This window comes from Fringilla coelebs (genome assembly GCF_963513975.1).
Source record: "Fringilla coelebs genome assembly, chromosome: Z".
Taxonomy (NCBI): Eukaryota; Metazoa; Chordata; class Aves; order Passeriformes; family Fringillidae; genus Fringilla; species Fringilla coelebs.
In genome coordinates, this window is record NC_140031.1 from 81,999,869 (window position 1) to 82,015,655 (window position 15,787).

Consider the following 15,787-nt stretch of genomic DNA (forward strand, 5'->3'; position numbering starts at 1 on the left):
AAGACTCTGAGTACATTTGACTCTGGACTGAATATTAAGATAAAAACTTACCTGCTGTGAAATCCTTGGTTGTTACAGGAGTTAGCGTTTAAATACCATTTCCTTGTAGAGCTTTATGCCTTCCAGTGATGTTTATTTCCACTGAGTTTAGATACCTGGGGTATTTGCATTTGATTTCATGCCTAGGAGCACTCACTCACACAGACAAGTCCACACCAAGCCATTTCTAAGAGTTAGTTTCTCACAGTGAGAGGGAAATCCTGAAGACAGCCTTTCTGATAAGCAAAACTAAAGCCCTGGCTCTGAAAGCTTACAAGATGGATAAAAGAGTTCTGTAAATCAGAGGCATGAGAAAAATTAAGATTTTTTTGGTCATGTTTTCCCAAATAATCTGGCTAGGATTTATGCCAAAAAAAGAAAAAAAAAAAAGTAAGAATATCTATTTTACTCTTGCAAATTAGAGATTCAATGTCTTCTTACAGTACCAAGCTCCCTGTCTAGGCATGGGAATGCAGAGGGTCCAGCTGTAAGCCTCCAGAAGAAAATCCTATGTGCAAACGTTTAGGGTTGTAATTAAGTAATTAAGGTTTTCACCTTGGAGGTTTTGGAAAGGTTCTGACCCCATCCATTCAACAGAGTGCTTTTTTTAGGACTGCTTCGCTGAAAGTCACAAATGTAGGGCTCTGTTAAGCACCTTAATGGCATTTTTTGTGTGTTTGCTGTCTGTTTATTCTTCTACAGACTGGACATTTCCACAGTAAACATTTTCAAATTGCCAGCTGCCTGGATTATATGAGGAAAAATAATAGAAAACCTATAAAATCAGACCAGTCCATTTCTTTCCTCAGATCTTTCTAGACAAAATATGAATTGAAGTGATACTACTGGCATCACCCATGTATTTGATGAAATGGCTCCCAATACCATCAAGGAAAACAAAATAGTGACAAATTATGTCTAAGAAAAAGTTCTGTAATTTTTAAGAGACTGACACTGCATCAACAACTTAAAGGTACAGACAGGCTGAAAAGAAGGTCTTAATTTTCTCTTGTGTGGAAAGCTATCTTGTAGGTCAAGAACAGTTCAATTTTATAGAAAATTCTGATCCTAAAACGTGCACTGTTGCTTTCTAAGTCAACTGCAAGATGTTAAAAACAACCCTTCATAGAAACCAACTGTGTAAGAACTATCACCATGCTCACAAGAAAAGCCATCAGATGAAACCTCCTGTTGGAAACTGGCAAATGAAATCACTCCAGCTGATTTCCCCACCACAACCAACGTTACCTTCCTGTCTTTTAGAACTGGCTGGTTACCTCCAGTCTGATCCAGAGCTCCACGATGCAAACACTGATGGAAAGTCACTCTGGGCTTGGGTTTTATTTTTTTGGCACACCCCCCCCCCCCCCATCCCCTTCCACTTTGTGGGGGCCACAACCAGGCTGATTTCTCAGCGGGAGGGTGACGAGGTCCGTTGTCACTTCCCACGGAGCTCTGGTTGTCACACCCCTCTCCAGAGCCCAGGCAACACCTTCACAAGTACACAACACACATAACACCACAGGGGTCACATTGGGGAAGTTACCTGGAATTTGCACTGCTGTGCCTTCAACTGAACCCACACTGGTGCCAATCACGAAATCTGATCCGTTCGTGACTTCTGGGAGGGAAAACGATGAAGTCACGGTTTCCACAGTGTTGGGCTCCTCAGAGCTCAGTGTTGATGGCTCCTTTTGGTGGGGACTGTTTCCAGGGGCAATGCTGTTGGTTGCAATGTTAGAAGGGGTGGTTGAGATCTCCCCCTGACCCAACCAAGCCGCCTGTGTTTCTGTGCCTCCGCCCAAAAGCTGGGAGGGCGAGGTTAGCATTGTAACTGCTTCCTGGCCAGGTTTAAATCCTTCACTTTCAATGCTGTTGGGTGAGTCTGAAACAGTTGTGGGCACGAGCCAGGGGTTCTGTCTCTCAGCAGTCCTGTCTTCCTCTTGGTGGGGATTATTGACTCTCCCTGAGGAAGCTTTGGCTTCTGTTGTGCTGCCTTTTGGAATATCTGTGCTCACACTTTCTCCAAAACTCAGAAAAGCAGTAGGCAAGACATGTATTGATGGAGAATCTCCAGAAACAACAGCTTCTTCCTCACCAGCTAAATCAGTTGCAGGGGTTTCTGTCTCCTCTGTCCCACCAGTTAGAAACCTGCCAAACTGAGGAGTGATTTCTGTGCTTGTGCTGTCTGAAGCAGGCTCGGGAGAAAGCTCCAGCAGAGACGATTCTGTTGTGTCAAGAAGGTCACTAGAGGGTGGTTTATATGTAGCTGTAATATCAGAACTAACCTCTTTGAAGATTCCTCCTGATGAGTGATTGGACTGATGTGAATCCCTTGATGATGATGATGTGCTTGTAATGATTACCTCAGGGTACTCAGATACTCCGTTTACTAAATGAACAGTTACTGAGGATTTAGGAGTTTGAGAAACAGAATAAAAACTCACTGGATCTGTCTCCTCATACTCTGCTGATGCTGATTTTGTGTGTGTGTACACCGTGGGACGATGCCCTGCGCCCTTGGTAGGTGACACAGTTGTCAGCTGGGAAGCTGGCTGTGTGGTGACAACACTTAACTCAAGCTCGCCAGTTGTCAAAGCCTTTTCTGGCTCACCAGTTACAACTGGTGTAAGAGAAGGAGCCCCAGCCTGATTATCAGCCAGCTCTTCTTGGCCCATCCCAGAAAAGCCAGAGATTGTTTCACTTTGATCTGCTATTACTTGGCTGTTTGCTGAAGTACTCGGCTCATAGGTGTCTTCTGTGGGGCTGGTTATGACAGGTTTGGACTCACGAGGCACCTGAGGGCTTGCCAGAGATGGCACTGTAGGAAGGAAAATGCCCAGTTCAGACAGTTCTGTGGTGGTGAGAGTTTCCCTTGCAAAATTCATGTCATTCCCTGAACCCAAATCCAAGTCACCTGTGGTTGGTCTGTGCCCAGAAGTCACCAACTCTCTACTTGGTGGACTGGAAGTAGTCAGAGGAAGATTATCACCAGATCCAAGTGTCTTTTCTTTGGCTATGGAAAACCTGGGAGTGGAATAATATTTCTCCCCTTCAGCTGTCGTGCTGTCATCATAGCCATATGTTGACTGTGTAACAGGATTTGGCATTGTCTGCACACTTATTATATCCTCAGGCATTGATTTAGAGTGATCCATGTCTATAATTGTTGTTTCTTCTGGTGGGGTTTGCAGTCGTTCTTCAATCAGGGTGATATCACCATAAACAGAAACGTTCAATATAACACTTCTTTTGTCATCAAACACGGGAATGATTTTTTCGTACAACCCAGCATCGCTTGTTAGTTCCTCTGATGAAGCTGCCTTTGGATGAGCAGCAGATGGATTTACCAAAACCTCTGTTTCTTCAGTAAAAAGGGAGACTAGTCCTGTGATGGCAGACTGTGATCCATCTCTCGGAGCCTCTGTGGTCATAGCTGTGGAATAAACATGCCCAGGAACACTAGATGAAACATTTAGTTCCACTTTGGATACGGTGGGTATTGAGAAATGGGCAAACATATCAGGGGAAGATGAATCTGAAACACCAACCCAGCCAGATCCTTCCCCAGAGCCCTCGGGTAACACTCTGCCCGTTGTTTTTGTTGCTGATGTTACAAGAGATTCCTCTGTTTCAGGACTGGGAGTTCCATTCAGTATAACAGATACTGGAGTTGTGCCACCTTTAATCAGAACATGTGAATTTTCCTCTTGAGAAATAGCTTTAGACGTGGGTGTTGTCTTATCTGTTTCATTTTCTCCTCTCCTATAGTCAGTTTCCTTCTCCTGTGGTTCTTCATTTGCAACAAAATAATGTGTGGTGTCTTCACTCTCTTTAGAGATGAAGCTTTTGGAGCTGTCTTCTGCTAAAGCTGAGGAACTGGGGAACATGGAGGTGGGGAATGGGTCTCCAGTTTCTGGCAGCAGCTCAGCTACAGCACTGGTGACTTCTTCATGAACTTCAACATTTGCTGGAGTGCTTCCTCGTTCAAAGTCTTGTGTCATGTCAGTGGAAAGTCCAGGTCCCATACTGGCAGGGTGAGAAGTTTCAGGGTTTGAGGTGCTCTTGATTTTTTGGACAGCAAATGGCACTACAGAAGGAAGAGCAGCAAGGTTGTCTCCTGACCCCTGTCCTGAAAACAGGGGATCACCAATGAGCTCATTATTTGGCAGTTTTTCTTCCTTAGGTGTCAGGAATGTTCTGGGAATATCTTCAGTAGGGAAAATGTTTTGCACCAGCTCTTCCTCTTGCTCTACATCTGCGACTGGAGAGCTTACGTATTTCCTTTCAATTGTTACAGCCTCAGTTACTCTGTCATCATTAAACGGCAAAAGTGGTTTTTTAACAGGTTCAGTTTCTAATTCCTTTTCTTCCAGATAAGGACTGAGAGTTGGAACATTTAAAAATCCCAGATGTTCATGGCTAGTCCGTGTGCTTTCAAAGAACGGGTCTGTTGTTGTTTCTTCAAAAGATTCCGTAGCTTTTGGTGAAATTTCACTTGGCGTTTCTTCCCCAGAATGTATCTCTTCTATCAAAGGAATCTTCATAGAAAAAGTTCTCACTGTCAGCTCATCAACAGTTGTCTCCTCAGTTCTCATGTCCCCTGCAGTCCCCATGGAGGTTACCTCGTGCTCAGAACCTGTGACCTGCTCATCAGGATCTGTAGGGAAGGCAGGATCCGGAGGTGATGTGCTGACAGCTTGTCTGTCATCCTCTTCCCATGTTTCTGGTCTCCCAGTAGGGACAACTGATGTTTCTGCAAATGATCCAGTGGATGAGTCTGGTTCTCCAGATCCCTGGTCAGTAACTGAGAAATGACCTCCAAGTATTTCTTCCGTAGGTCCATTAGACATAAGCTTTGTGGTGCTGCTGCTGTCATCTTTGAATTCTTCTCCAGAGCCATGCTCAATCAGGAAAATCTTGCCCAAGGAGACAGTTGAAGAACCAACTCTTGCATCTTTGCTTTCTGTAGATTCAGCTACTGCTTTTTTTCTGCCAGTACCATGTGTCACCAAGTCCTCGTGAGGGTTGTTACTGACCACAGATCCTGGAGATGATGTGGTCTCATCCATTTCTGCATCTCCAGTTTCAAATCCTGGTGCAATGTGAGATGTTATCTCTTTTGTGGAACCAGATTTTATGTCAGAAGGAGCTGTGTAGGTTGGTTTTGTTTCCATGTTTGGTTCTCCTGGGTTTTTGGTAGTAAACATATCCAGGGACATCTGACTTTCTACTCCAGACCCCTCTGTGAAGCTCTCTGACCAAGTACTCAAAACTGTTACTGCAGGTTCATCTGTTCTTGCATGTTTCTCATATTCTGTTGTTGCATCCTTTGGTGAGGCATCATCTGTGCTGTAAATTTTTCCTTCATACACTTCTGTTTGTGTTTCAGTGACAGGCCTTAATGGGACCGAAGTCACAGTAGCAGAATCAACAACAAAATCTGTGTCTCCAGAACCTGCATCAATAAATGGGGAGCCAATACTTACCACTCTGCTTGTGGAACCCCCTGAAAATATGTCTGCAGGCTCTTCTGCTGATCCTTCATTCACAAAAAACTTCTTCTCCCTCAAGAGAGGAATGGTGGTGACCTTTTTGATTTCAGAACTTATGGTACCTGGTACTGTTTTTCTGAGGGGCTCTTGACTTACAGTTCTGACTTCACTTGTAGTGCTCCCAAGCTCATTCAAATCCAAATTTTCCTCTGCAGCAGCAGCTGAATTTTGGTGACCTGCATGAAGAGTGGTGTGTATTTCTTTTTCAATATCAATACTCTTTTCAGTTACAAGAGAACTGGCAAACACTTTTTCCATCATTAGCTCAGACACAGAGTTGGTGGCAGCAGTTACTTGAGGGCTTTGATCAAAAGCAGAATAAGGAGTACTTATAGCTCTGGGCAAAGCAGAGGTGATTCCTGAATCAGTTACAGAAAATTCTGTCAGCAGTGCTGTGCCGGAGCCCAAAGAAATGTCTTGCATTGAAAGTGTTTCTGTTACTGCTGTTTCCTCTGTCACGGCTGAAGTTACAGTGATGCTATCTCTCACATCTCCAGAGCCTTCCAGCACCATAAAAGAAGCAGCACTCATCTCAGGCTTTGCTGTATGACTCGTTTCCAGAATGTTTTCAACAGGGGAATTTGCATTAAGTTTGAGAGTTGTTTTATAATGGTCTCCAGGAGCAGGGGTTGCCTTTTCTGAAATAAGGTCAGTTACAACGTTGTCTATTGTAGCAGGAATAAAAAATGCCTCCAGAGAAGCAGTTACAGCAGAACTTTCCACAGTAAATGCATCAGGAGAAGACGTTATACCAGAACTTTTTTCATCATCTTCCTTTCTTGACCCTGTCACAACTTCTAAGACCGAAGTGGACAGATCAGATTCAGAGGAGCCGTCTCCAGAGAATTCACTAGAAAACAAAAGCAGGTTTTTGCTGTCTTTAGTGGAGCTCTCCTCAGTTCCCTGCCAGGTCATGGTCTCTCCACTGTTTTGCAGAGACTGCTGGTGTGAAGAAGTGGTGGCTATTGATTTATCTGTGGTGACAACTTCAGACTCCCCACTATAGACAGGTTCTAACATTGCAGCCCCTGAGGTTGGTTGTGTGACCTCGAACGCCCCCATTACTTCTCCAGCTTTGCTTGGTTGCATAGTACCAGAGGCTTCGGGTTCATTAATGATAAATGTGTTTGTCTCATTGATTTGGGAAAAGGTGACATTTTTGGAATGTGCAACGCTCTCAATTTGGTCACTCCTCGCTTCCTCAGCTTTTGTGCTCTTGGGTGCACTGGTGACTTGCTGTTTGCCATTGATGAACTGCAAAGCTGGAGGGGTTGTAACATCTGTAGTGTTTTCACAGTCTTCTTCTTCTTCAAACTCTGCATAGTTTGGAAAGAAAGGATCCAATATTATATATTCAGACGAATCCTGCACAGAGTCTGAAGTACAGGGTTCAGTCTGAGCTGACTCTGCATCAGTGTGGGTTTCATCTATTGCATGAGGAAGCATGTGGCGATTGAACAGATCCAAAAATTCATTCACCGGGTGATCTGCAAGAAAAAGAGAGCTTTTCATAATCCCTAAGTAATAGCAGGCACACCAAGTACAAGCAATCCACTGGAGGAAAACAACCCCAAAACCAAAAAAAAAAAATCTAAAATTCGACAATTCGTTGTAAGTTCCATGTATTCTCCTGTTGACACAAAGTCAAGCTCTGCCATGGGGTGTGACTTTCTAGTTGGGGCCTCTCTGCATATTGAACACATTGGTTATTCAGTGCTGTTGATTCCACGTGCCCTTGGTCCCAAACCCATGCCTGAGTTACCTGCTCCTACATTTTCAGCAAAGATAAGGAATGGACAAGATAAAAACCACTACTTTTCAGACCAACCTGCTGCAACTGCTTCCAGGGATTTAGACACTAACTGACCTCTCCCAATAACTGAACCTAGACAAAGCTAAGCAAGGCCAAGTCTAAAATGAAATAAGACACAAAAAAACTCCCTCTGCATCTCCCTTTTTGTTTTAGTAGAGGGTAATTCAAATCTCTAGGAACACCATAACACCTACATCAATCACTCTTCACAAGACTTGGACCCTAGGACAGTGAATAAAGCCTTACTTTACAGAGTTGCTGCTACTTGGAATTTTAAAGCATTATGTAGCAAATAAGAAAAAAAATATCACAGATTCAAAGGCCAACTCCCACTCAGAGGGCAGCATGACTGAAGCCCAGTAATTTTCTTCTGTTTACCACTAACTTTGAATTATTTACATACTCCTACAGGTTGCAAACTTCTCACAGTTTTTTCTTCTAGGTGGCCAGGCAGATAAAGAGGAAGAAAGAAGATTAAGAAGGCAAGATTTTAGCTGCAGGAAGCCTAACTGCATGAATTCCTCCAAGATTTATGATCCCAAAATTCCATAGACACTTTTTAAACTTGCCCTTTCAGCACAAACATTGCTTCAAACCTTCTGTTCCAGACAATGGAAGCTATCCTAATTAAAATGAAATTTAAAAGAAAAAAAAATTAAAAAGAAGGACACAACAGACTCAGAAACAAGCCCCATATTTCAATCTTGGCCAACTGACTTGAAACTGAAAATTGTACTGAAATCCTATTCCATGAGTGTTTCTTTCTTCTGGATCTATGTTTATAACCATTTTGGCCAGAGGGGATTGCTTTCTTGCTGGTACCAGCTGGAATGGCCAGTGGAGCTTTGCCCACAGCTGCCAGGAAAGGATCTGAAGCAATTGACAGGACTCCTGCCTTCGAGCACTGTCAGCAACCACTGCTTCCTGAAAAAATATCTGCAGTACGTGACACAGCTCAGTTCTTAAATCAAATCCCCCTCACTAAAACTATCTACAAGTCATAAAACAATGAGAGCTTGAGGTGAAGCACTTCATCAATTTGAAGTAATTCCCCTACCTATGAAGATCATTTAACCTCTGTGACTACTGAGTCCTCAGAGACAGAGTCATCAGGTGATCATTCTGGAAAAGAATGTATTCAATCAAATCAAACTGACACAGAGCACTACGGAAGGTTTGTGACTCTTTGGCCTGGGCTGGCTTGTGTGTGCAAATCGACTTCAATTTGGTTTTGAAAAGGTCACAGCAGCTCCATTGAGAATTAATGTTCTAATACCTCACGCTGTGTTTACAGCTAAACCCATGAAGTATTACTGGATCTCAGCTTTGCTAAAGCTCCAGCTGAAGAATACTGAGAATAAATCACCTTCAGCATTGTTTATTTCAGCTACAGTGTCAAGTCTGTACAACACTAAGCTCAGGGCTCCCAGTGCAACCAAAAAAAGGTTCTTTTTAACCTTGTGCCTGCTTGGCTATTGTACATTGCTCAGAGAAGCCTGGTGTTTACCATGTGCTATGACAGCCCTATTAGATGGCTACAGAACTGAGATTTCTTCTCTCTCCCTCATACGTGCTTGTTGGGAGTTATTTTATGCAATGCTTGTAAAGATTGAATGCTTTTCTCCAGTAAATTAGAAATATTTAGAAAGGCTGCCCAATGCCACAGAAGAATAAATTTTCTGCAGCCATTTACTTGAGCTCTACCAGATCTCCCTTTCAAATTTTGTGAAAAGCAGGAATTTGGTAATCTCTCCAAGACTGGCAGCATGACTTTGAGGAGCATGTCTAATAACAACCTTTTCAGAATCCATGAATTTCAGCAAAAGGCCACCCTGGACACGCTGAGAAACCATGTCTTCATAGAAGAAGTTTCAATTGAGACAGAATTTCACACCTTCCTTTCAAATCTGTGCGTGCAAAAACCCATGGGAATTCAGACAGTGAGAGAGGAATGGCAAGGCAGAGCTGATAGGGAGCCCTGAGAGTCTCTGATTTTTGGTAGATTCACTATAAAATAACTGCACCCACACGCAGAAATCTGAATGGCCAGGAAAGATGCCTTGTGCTGTGTGAACAGCTGGAGGAGGGATGTGCATAAACAACCTGGTATGCCATAAACAATAATTATGATTTCACACACAGCAAATAAGACCATGAAAATAGGCGTGCAGCTTTGCACAGAAATTGTACATGAAAAAAATAAATTATAAAGCCTGGGTGGGACTGGATGGGCTGTAATTGTAGGAGGGCACCAAGACTAACAAGTTCTGACCAACAGTGCAGAATTTTTGCAGCAGTGCACACCTGGGAGTCCCTCAAATTAGTAGCTCACACCAAGTCATTTATGGTAGGCAATAAATTTAGGGAACAACATCTGTTCCAAATTCACCTAGAAGACAAATACAAATTCTTACACATGCAGAGATCTCTATCAGACCCTGCTTTTACTTTGTTAGCTTTTTCAAGATCTCACATGCCAGAACAATCCACATAAAAGAACCTTAGCAAAAGGTATGATATTCTGATAATAACCTTTCAGAAGACTCTTTAATTAAATAACAAGTATCTTTGGAGGTTTTTTTTTTTAAATATTTTGTAATTTTCAAAAGAAAAAATAACAAGCTTCTCGGGAGATAGTACAGAATGTAATTGATTGATCTTTTTATTGTTTGTTTTTAATTAGAAATTCTTTTCCTTCCTACAGGTTTGATTATTCCGTGTTAGCATTCAGTTTGCTCAGGATTAAGAGCAATGAAAAAGCCTCTCTGAGTCCTGAGATGGCAAATAATCTACATAATGATTTGGCTCACACATCCTTGACGACTGGGTATAGGACACTGGGATAAAATCTACAGTAAAATAATAAAATAGAAGAAATATTAAAATAGAAGAAATATTTATCTGTTTAACTTGTTTGTTAGACCCTGAGGGCAGGCTCCTGTTTATTTCACACCCATTCCTGCTGCAGGTAAACACACACGCAGACCAAAGGCTACTAAAAAAGAGACAAAACCAGAACTTTAAAGGGAAGGAGTTTGGCTATCAAATATGCTTATCAATATCTCATGGAAAACAAGACAAAAGGAGCCCTTTTTCAAAGAGGTGCTTTGTTATTCTGGCTCCAAGTGAAGGAAAGTGAAAACAAGTAGCTAAAAAGGATAAAAAGCCAAGGGTTGTCAGGTCAGAGTGCCAACCCAAACAAGTCCTGGGAGAGATTTATCAGCAAAGCCTCTCTTGGAGGGAAGTGCTGAGGAATGCACTGGAATGGAGATGGAAAGGATAGCGATATCCAGCCTGGAGTGTTTCTTAATCCATTTAATACATCTAGATGTTCTAAACGACCTGCAAGGAGCAGGCATCTATCTCAGTAACAGCTCCTATATGTAAGAAGTGGAAATCCCTCTGGCTACAGGGTGATTTTAGCCTGCTACTGCACATAACCACAGAGCCACAGACCAAGGTGTCATTAATTCTCCTTACAACCCTTCCAATCTGTCATGGCTGGTTCCAAACACATGTCAGTTCTTCAGTGGATCACACAGAAAAGCTGCCTCCCTGTTAGTGCTGCACCAGATAATGCCTGCACACATCCAAAAATGTGTAACATGCAGCAATATTTCTTTTCTTGAGAAGACTTTTAATATTCTACAAAGAGCTTTTCCAAGCCTGTCTTTGAGGGGGCAGGCAGTAAAAAAGCATTTTCTCTCTCAAAATCCATCTGATAAGCCTCTGAAGAAGAATTAATAGGGAAGTAAATAGAAAACATATTATGATGTTTCCCAAACTTTCGAAACACAAAATATTTCATTCAGATGACTTATGGCTTTGTGATGTTCCTTTCAAAATGGGGCTCTTAATATCTAATCTGGCATCCTGCAGATAATGGAATTTCACACTTCTGCAATTTGTCCACTTATTTCTTCAGAGCCACTGCTCAGATTTTTGTGAGCAGTTGTACGGTTCAGTCTTTTGTAGAAGGACTAGAGGTCTGATAAAGCCATGAGACCTACATGGAATGTTCTATGGACTTTAAATCAGGCCCTGTATTTTGACAAGAATACAGCTAAATAAGAAACAAAAAAGAGATTTTATTTGGAAGTCTAAAACCATTTTGGACTCATTGTCTTGAAAGTACTTCATTGCATCATGTGACACTAACAGAAAATCCTTAATGTTCACCATCAAAAATTCATAACCACGAGACAGGTTTGCATGAAAAATCAAAAGTCTGCATTAGTCAAATTATTTCCTGCATTTGATAAGCATCACTTTTTTGGGGTTGGCTTCAATAGAGTTTTTAGTTATTGTTGGAGGTAGCTCAGAGGAAGCTCCAGAGACACTGGGACAGTGGGAGGTGTCCCTGCCATGGCAGGGCTGGCACTGGATGGGGTTTAACTCCATCCCAACCCAAAGCATTCAATTTCCTATGGTTCTATGAAGACATAGATAAAACACATGTATAATTGTTCATGGCTTTGATGAGCTGTTTCAAAACTCCTGCACATTTTTGGGATGCTCGTGGTGGGATCGCAAAGGTTACCCACCAGAGAGCCTATGGGCAGCTAAAATCCACACTCTGCTCCACCTGGAAAACAACAAGGAGTCCTCCAAGTAGGAGAGACTGGAGATGGTTCAAACCCTCTGAAAAACCAGTGGAGCCTCACACCTGGGTTTGGGAGAAGCTCTAGGATGAGGAAAGACACAAACCACTTTTATGTCATGCCCTGACTCCCCTGAACCTCAGCTCTGCCCAGAACCTGATCTGCAGTCTGCGTGCATTTGAGCAGCTTTATGACCATGGCTTGCTGAAATTCTTACAGCAAGAAAAAAAAAAATCCAAAACCTCAGCCAATTCCACAGGAATGAGTCATTTTCATTGAATATATTCTGTTTTAAAAACATGGTAAGGAAATAAAAAAGGGATTGGAAAAACTGTGCCCAGTAAAAAAAAAAAATCTAAATCTTTCTACTAAGTAGGGTGTTCTTTCCTCTTAAGATAGTACATTCAAAATGGAACAAAACCATTCAATTTTACAGAAATAAATCAAAATCTGATAGCATCTTTTGTGCTGTTTTGCTTTACCGAAGAGTTTTGGTTTTGTTGGTTTTTTCTCAATGTATATTGTTCTTTTCATTTAATGTTTCAAAAAATAAATAAAATATTTTGAAATACAGATATTTCCTGGAGAACCAAAATTTCAAGTGTCAACCTTTAGAATATGCAATTCCTTTAACGTGTGCCATCTTGTAGGATCATTATCCCACCTAAGCATGGTCAAAGTGCAACAGTGCTCCAGGCATACCCCTTCTCCTCTTCAGGAAAAAGTAGGAATACTGCCAAGGAGCTGGTCGAAGGCATTAAAGAAACATGGCTACTATTATACACACCTAAGCCAAAAAATGTAAAAAAAAAAAATTTAAATCCAGAAATAATTAAATTTTTTATGCTTTTAATCCTTCTGCCTCATGTTAACATGACTACTTTACATGATGAGGTCTAGTAAAATCCAGGTCTTGATTACTGTTCACTCTAAGTAAACAAAAGGTTTTATGTAGTTCACTTTAAAATGTTTCCCAGCTGGACATATATATTTCTAAAATTTTGTTAACTTTGGCTCACTTTAAAAATCCTCAAGGAGGTAGGGCAGTTTCAATAATTTGAGGTTTGGATTGTTTTGGGGTTTTTTTAACCTTCTAAATTTTATCAAAATTTACATTTTGTTCTCTCTCTGAGAGTCAAAAGAGATTATTACATTATACACATATATAAATTTTTCTTGCATGAAAGTCTCAGTGATTCAGGTAAACTGCTGGGAGAAAGTAATTGTAAGGAGTGACTTTTGCACAGCTGGCTGGGTAGGAGTTGAAAGCAATTCAAGGTGGGTGGTCAGTCTTGCCTACTGAAATTCACTTATCCAGTCCGTCTGCTTTACCATATTTGGGGCTTTTCATGCAAAATCCATGAGTATCACTTTCTGGCACGTTCCTGACCTGCAGCCTTTTCCCAGACAGGACCCCAGGCTGGAGCTGGAGGCCACAGCCAGAGGCACCTGTGGAAAGTGGGTGTCACTTAGGCAGACATCTGCTCTGCACAGGGCTCTGGGCTCCCTCAGCCCTGCCAAACTCCAAAGCAGCAGACAGCATGGTGCAGAAACCATGTCAGAACGAAAGGAACTGTTTTATTATAAAAGCATATCACGGAGCCCTCTGGCAATTCCTGGTGTTTCCTTTGTTCTTCTCCCCCACCCGACAATAAATTTGTTAAAAAGAAGCAGACTGAGTGAAATGTCAAGTTGTTAAAAATGGCAGCTGTGCCATGAGCCCCAGCACGGGCAGGGTACAGCTCCCTGGATAATGCCTGGATATTTGTCATGCAACATTCTGAGGGCAGTCATTCCCACTTCCTTTCTGCTCCAATATGTCACTAACAAAACACGACTCCGGCCCCTGGAGCCTCCTCCTGAGCAGTCCTGGGCGTGAGCATCCTTCCAATGACAACATTTCTCCCACTGCCTACAGAGAAGACAATTCTAAAGCTCTGCAGGGCTAAACAACCCAAACCCAAACAACTGCCGTGCAATAAATCATCTTTCTCCAGATGGAGCCCAAAACAAAGCAAGGAGTCAGACTGTATCTGGCTTGGCTGGTGTGTCTGCAGAGGGAAGTCCAACTCTGCAGGAAAAGCTGGTTGGGAAAGAAGCATCTGCTCACCAGAATGACTTCAACTTCATCCATTATTTCATGCATGATATTCCATGACTGAGGTGGAAACACTGAGGTATCAATGAATGTTGGGCTTTCCTGTGCCACTCCACCACCATCCCTTCATTACATTTACGTCCTGCTAATTGGGAGAACCTCAAATGGTTCTGCCATGACAAGAATGAACCAGTTCTGGCCCGACCAATATGGGGAGAGAGTGTCCCCTCCTAGAAGAATCAAAAACTGACTTACCACAACATAAATTTGGGCAAAAGTCAGAATACTACACTTAGAATCTCAAGGCATATGCCCACCCTTTGACTGCACCTGTGGCTGCTCAGGGCTGAAAGGAATATTCTTTCCCCTCTTCCTTTTTCCAGTAATACTGATGCCCTCATTTGGCATCAGGGGGAAATAAAAACTTACAGTACACTCCTTAATGTGGCAGTTTGGGGAAAAAAATAGATTGACATCATATTATTTTAGCATAATAAAGGCTGGTTTATGTACAAGGCAGGTACTAAATTTTTCTTTCTTGATTTGTCTCACGAGAGGAATTATGTGGCAAAAATAAAGCCGGGAAGGGAAGGGAAGGGAAGGGAAGGGAAGGGAAGGGAAGGGAAGGGAAGGGAAGGGAAGGGAAGGGAAGGGAAGGGAAGGGAAGGGAAGGGAAGGGAAGGGAAGGGAAGGGAAGGGAAGGGAAGGGAAGGGAAGGGAAGGGAAGGGAAGGGAAGGGAAGGGAAGGGAAGGGAAGGGAAGGGAAGGGAAGGGAAGGGAAGGATACAGAATGTCTTTTTTTCCAAGAACTGAAGCTCTGATGACAATTACCCCAGCTGCTCTACCCCAAAATGCTCTTTTTACAGCTATCTGGAGGAGTTTGTTCCCCTTATCATGATGATTTTCTGGCATTTAGTCCCCTACTATTTCTCAAGCATTTTTTCATGTACCTCATAAGAACACTTTTAATGTAATGCCTGCACAAGCCCACTAGTCGTGCAGCAAGCAACAAAAATCACATTCTTTAGCTGCAGTCCCTGCCCTTTTTGGGGCATTATTTTAAGCGATTAGTCATGTGGCAATGCACAATCTTTTTCCCATGGCAAATATATTTTTTAAGTTTCATTTTTCTTCATTGAAATGTGACTAAAATTTTGTTTGGGGCAAATCAGTCTTGGCATGTGCAAAAGTAATTGAGTTGCTACAGAAGTGGCAGTGATAGCTCAAGGTACTGCAGTGTCTTCATAACTTCTTAAATGCAAGTGAGTATTAGAGTTCATAATTAAAGTGAATACATACTTAGATATTGATATATGTGGCAAAAGGATTTTTGCATATAGATCTGAGTCCTGTACTTTGGAAATGTTACTCAGGAGATAGAGAGTGGATTCTGCAAAACTTTAATGGATTATTCTCATTATCATCCCTTACTTCTGGAAAAAAAAAAGGTGAAAATTTTATAAATTTATCTACAGGTGTTAATAAAATTGTTTTGTTTATAAAACACCTGAAGCAGCCTAGGGATAAACCAGAGGTTCTCAGTTAAATCAGGATAAGTCTGTAGGCTCCCCTCTGCTGCAGCTGGAGTGACACAAACGTGTCTCTCCACCAGACACAATTTCAAACAGTGCCTACAGAACATGAGTGTTTGTTTAACCATAGAATCACATAATTTTTTCTT

At 42.0% G+C, this 15,787-nt stretch overlaps 1 protein-coding gene across 1 annotated transcript in view; it reads right to left on the reverse strand.

The window, feature by feature from the left end:
- The window catches only part of VCAN (versican), a gene marked incomplete at its 5' end in the record, with an annotated part of 89,848 nt that overhangs the window by 26,169 nt on the left and 47,892 nt on the right, over nt 1–15,787 (reverse strand). The gene's annotated exons all lie outside the window — the stretch shown is intronic.